The 5,377-nt window shown below is 44.5% G+C and overlaps 1 long non-coding RNA gene and 1 other non-coding gene across 2 annotated transcripts; one reads left to right on the top strand and one right to left on the bottom strand.

Moving 5' to 3' along the window:
• Positions 1 to 1,194: 1,194 nt before the first annotated feature.
• Positions 1,195 to 4,545, bottom strand: LOC147664972 (uncharacterized). Its single transcript, XR_015305074.1, has 3 exons — positions 4,377 to 4,545; positions 3,735 to 3,757; positions 1,195 to 1,565 (listed from the first exon to the last, which is right to left on the bottom strand). It is a non-coding gene; the product is annotated as an uncharacterized LOC147664972 (long non-coding RNA).
• A 459-nt stretch (positions 4,546 to 5,004) lies between these two features.
• Positions 5,005 to 5,076, top strand: TRNAW-CCA (transfer RNA tryptophan (anticodon CCA)). Its single transcript has one exon. It is a non-coding gene; the product is annotated as a tRNA-Trp (tRNA).
• The last annotated feature ends 301 nt before the right edge of the window (positions 5,077 to 5,377 follow it).

Here is a 5,377-nt window from a genome sequence, read left to right as displayed (position 1 = left end):
AGTAATTATGCCGTGCCACCCAGGGAGAAAGGGCAGAAGGTGAAGTCAAAGCCACACCAGGCAACGAATAAAAAGCAAGCTAACAGTTAACAAAAGACAGATTATGTGCGATGGGCAGGCGCTAGGCCCGCTGCAAGGTCACACCAAGAATTACACAGCCAAGCGAGACCGAAAAATGCAGCTTTGTGAACCATAATTTCCACTACAGTGGAGATCTCGTTAAACTGCTTCGAAATTCTCTGCAATCATTGTAGGAATCAGTAGGGACATGGGGTACCTTCTTACCGAAGAATAGGCTGGAAGAATTGGAATGCTCAGTCAATGGGCCGTTCCTGAAATAGTGTCACTTACTGGTCGGTCCACTATTCCGGAGTACATCGGTCCAAAAAACACGGAGAACGAGCAACTGCAGCCCCGCAAGCGATTTATTAAAAGAGCGGGTGGGTACAGACGCTATGGTGGGCGTGAACAAGTGTCAGAGGACACCCAAAATATGAACACGAAAGCAACATTTAGCAAGGACAGTCCATGGGAAATAAATGCGAGTATGTGCTTGAAACCCAAAGCAGTGGAAGCGGAAATGCCAAAAGCGATGGGAACTTTAAATGCTTATTGGAAACAACTTTAAATGCTTATATTATGTTATGTCATGCTACACAGGCATTTATTAGTGCCATCTTAAAGGATGAAAAGTCTAGTAAACTCTAGTTACCCATGCCGATTCATCAAGAGCTACCATACCAGCCTCACCAGGTACTCTCTGCTTTCAGGCAAAGTTGACAAAAACACAACACTCCATATCAATGATTAAAGAACGCACTAGAGATCGCAAAGATAAACCTATTTAAATACAGAACACTTGACTGGACCACCGCACCTAGCAGTGTTCCAAACTACAGCAGACCCAAATACGCCCCTACAGATTTGATACAACCGTCGCACTTGCCAAAAATACACCACTGAGTTTACCAACTGTCGAGGTCAGCAGTTGGTGCCAAGCACACGAAGAAACGCCCACTATGTAACATGAACCGGCTCAGAAGCATTCGTAAGCTTTAGACATCAGTGAATCTGAAAAACGTTAGTAGTAACAGTAGTCAGTGTGAAGCTCCGTTTAGGAGAAACTCACCGAAACACGGGGTGCCAAACCAAAAGCAGCAAAAATGTTTGTTGACAGTAAAGTGTATCAAGAACGATGGTTGATGAAGAACATCTTTATTATAATTGCTACACAAGGAAGCAAAACTGAACAAGTCCAGAACTTCCGAATCTCAAACAATCATAGTATCCTGTCAAGGTAACCGCAGCTTGAACTGAAAGTCTTTCCAGGACACGGGCGAACGCCAGAGCAAAGGTTGACACGATGTTCGGGTTCCTCTGCAGTAAGCCATATTCATCAGTCCAGCTATAGGTTGTTTCAGCTGTTCTGGGCCAGGAGTGTGGCAGGTGATATCCGGCAAACGCTTCATAGTTCCATTCAGAAGCTCTATGCTCAGGTTTGCACCCCCGTAGCCGAAGAAGCTTACTTGGACCTCTGCCTCATCTTTCGCCTTTTACGCTTCAGCCTAAAAGGAAAGACAATACATTAATGCCATTGTAAAAAGATTAACTCTCCAGAAACGGCTATTACCACCAACCACAGAATAAAAAGCAACTAATACAAAACTTGAAGAAGAATCTGCAGTAGTGTACTGCACAGATGGTTTGCAGTCCGACTAGCGGTGGATGATACAACCCAAGAGACATATTTACTAGCAAAGTGGTAGAGCACAGCTTTAAGCGCTCCCACCCTTTTAAAACCCAGGAATGCATCTTACTTACAAAAGTCCAGTGCACTCCTGAGTTTCCTTTTGGAGCTGGGGCTAAAGCAGTCTAGCACCAGCGCAGGCGCCCTCACGCCATGTAGCAAGGGTGCCTGCGCTGCAAATGGGATTGTTCACGAGCAGGAAGGGATAGAGCATATGAACAATCTTTACAGGTGATTTGTTTGAGCAAAATTCCTCGTATCACTTGGTATTGACTGGTCTTACTTTTGGCGCTGACCCATACCGTGTAAATACAAGGCAGCGTCATAGAGCTGTGGGGTCGCGGTGGAACGCCCATCACAACACTCAATGCCCACCCCTTTCACGCTAAGTATAGCGTGCCTTTACAAGGTGGCCTTAAGCCATGTTAAGTTGCTTAGTGCAACCTTGTAAATAAGGTGAAGACCATACCTCCACAGGAACTTCAAAAAAAGTGACGTTCCTGTAGCGATAGGGGCTTGTAAATATGCCTCAAACGTTTAGCTCTGCAGACAATGAATAGCAGAAGAGTGGAGGTTATTTGCTTCGAGCCTTCCCACCATGCAGATGGCTTATAAGCGAAGTCACTTTGAAGCGAACACTAATCACTTTATGCTGCGCAGACTGCACATAACTCAATTTGCAAAAAAGAACTTATAGCAGTGCTTATTTGCTCATTTAAATGTGCAAAGATAAGTAGATTCACGGAGCCAATAGTGGCTACCATTGTACTGGTTTAAAAGTTAAGGAATGGGGAATCTGGCTTTAATTTGTGTGATGGGATTTGCAGAACCACTGCCATGGAGCCCCAAACAACCCTACCCACACCTGTATTTTTGCAGTTGGAAGGACCTTTAAATGATTCATCGGTTATAATGAGATATTAAAACGGTACTAATGAGGTGACGAATATGCCTGGTGTTTTAGTGCTTATTTTCAATGCACAATGCCTTTTCTTGCCGCATAACTCCAACGGTCCTGGTATGACGCAACAAACATTTAAGTGCAATACAGCATCACCAAAACCACCCAGAAAGCTCAAAAAACGCCTGCCCTAAACAGAAGCACTTTTGCAACAAAAAACAGGCAAAGACAGCACCATAATGCCGCATTTCGTTTGGGCCAGCGGGATGGTAGCAGTAAGAGCATGTGTGGTAGTCTGTCAAACGGTGAGGCACTGATCAAATTGTGCCTGGGTGGTACCGGCCAACAGACTGGACATAATGCACAGGACATATAGCCAGCTGGATTGCCAAACACTCAACAGTGGTACCACTGAGCATTCTATTTTGGAAATCTACATATAGCCTCTGTGCCTGCAGATTTATACAGAAATCTCGATATTACGTACTACTGAATAGAACTAGCCAGACTGCAATACTAGATCAAATGTAGAAGGACCTCCCCATGCAATGCCAATATGTAGCTGAAACACAACTACAATGACTGGCACCGGCAACTACAGCACAACTAAAAGCTTGGGAGGATATTAATGCAGCGCAGCACGTGGGGTGACCTTACATTGCCTTGGGGTCGCAGAGTTTAAGAGCATCGGCAACACACATTGGTCAGCTGCTGCAAGTTAATCGGCAGGCGTCACAGAACATTTACGGCATATGAAACATCCATGTGTTAATTAAGTCATACAGAGTGCAGCATCACCCATAGGCTAACCTGGCTCCAAGGAGCTAGTCTAGGAACACCTAAGGCCTGGTGGAACCACACAAAACCTGGACTACAGCTTCCTGTAGAATTAGAGTGAGTAGATAGATAAGTCATAAAGAGCGATGTAAAGGCATGACAGCTGGTATCTGGTCTATGCATCGGATGAGCACATACCATGGGACGCTGTTTAACATGAATAGAAAACGACTTCCAGTAACGCGCGTGCCGACTTCAATACAGTCATTACATGGTAAAATCAAGTCTAAAAAATTTAAGCGAGTTTACCTGCGCATACGCTTCTTCCTCCACTGAAAAAAAAAACAAACAAGACGCTTTAAAAAATTGACAATACAAATACAACACTCACGTTGAAAATGTGCAGCAATAGATAACGCGCACAAGAGGTGGGTCTCCCAGACTAACTTACATTTCTCCTTACCGCACATGGGTCTGCTGCACCAAGGCGGCGTGTGCGCTCAGATTGAAAATGTCACCCCATTGCATTCGAAAAATAAAGGACCCCACCCCAAACAAGTAAATAGTGCGTAGTCTCACTGGCAATTCAACATCATTCACTTACAAAGGCTGCCAGCGGAGAGTTTCTACACAAAACTTCATACATCGAACCAAAACAGATCAGTTTGTTACTCGAGATCCAACTGCTAGTTATCAGCCCGCCATTTCTTAAGATAGTAAAAACGTGTACGATTAGACTGTACGATCAATCGTTGCAACTGGATTACAGAACCACATAATGTGAGCACAGGCCCCAGTAGCCCGTTAATTATAGTACTACCTACTCCCTCCCAAACAGCGCACATTAACCGCAATCAGTAGTACAATGCCGCCCTGCGCGCCAGCCCAAGCCCTCCCCCTCCGGTAACAATCCGTCCACATACGAGCATTCACCGAAAAAGCACCGCTTACCTTGGCTCTCATCTCCGGAGGATCAGCCTGTGAAGAGGCAAGAACAAATCGTTAGCTTTCGGGGTGGATGGCACCGGGATGCTGCGGATTAAGAACGGATACGGCAAGGGCCGCTCGGCCGTCAATGGAGCTCAACACCTACCTTCCAAGATGGCGCCAATGACAAGAGAACGTCACAGCGCCGGACTGCCCTATATATAGTGAGGGAGGTTCCTACATCACTTCCGAAATCTGGATGTGCAGGGGCGATGTGGGAGTTGTGGTTTTTCGGTCGGCATCCATTTTGTATCACCTTCAATAGTACAGCCTGTGCCAAATAATGTTTGATCTGGAGCGCAGCCCGGGTCTAATTGACAAAGAGAAGCTTCGGTGTGTAGAAGCCACCAATGCCATTCAAACGATAGAATATTTCAAATGTGATTACATTGTGCATTGTTTTAACGCACATTCCAGAGAGAAATATATACCCTTATTATCTTCTATGTAGAACATTCAGTACATTTAATTTGTACCTAGATGTTTCCTATTTTCTTTTTATACAATTATGAAAGCATTCAATATCCAACACTGGAAAACATGCTCCATGAAATCACTTTAAATCACATACTGGTCCATGAAATAGTTCGAAGACCTCGTGGCGCAACGGTAGCGCGTCTGACTCCAGATCAGAAGGCTGCGTGTTCGAATCACGTCGGGGTCATTAGCTTTATCTTTTTTAGAAATATGTCCTTATTTACGTATACAATATGGGACTTATTTATGAAGGACTTGCGCCGCCGGTGCGACACTTTTGACATGGGAAAAAGTGACGATAAATAAGGCCCTACATCTTTAAAATGAAAGGAGATATAGAGTAGGTATGTTTTTACATTTATTCCAGGAAAATATTTTTACCTCTGACAAATTGGCAATAACATCTGCACGCACAGCCGGGTTCCTACCTTTCTCAAAGAAAACAATAGGTACATGTGTTTAGCGGCACACAAATAGAAATTTAGCGG

The sequence above is a fragment of the Lissotriton vulgaris genome, unplaced genomic scaffold (assembly GCF_964263255.1).
Source record: "Lissotriton vulgaris unplaced genomic scaffold, aLisVul1.2 SCAFFOLD_6993, whole genome shotgun sequence".
Classification (NCBI taxonomy): domain Eukaryota; kingdom Metazoa; phylum Chordata; class Amphibia; order Caudata; family Salamandridae; genus Lissotriton; species Lissotriton vulgaris.
The sequence above is the reverse complement of the archived record's forward strand: the minus strand, read 5'-3'. Positions and strand labels throughout refer to the sequence as shown.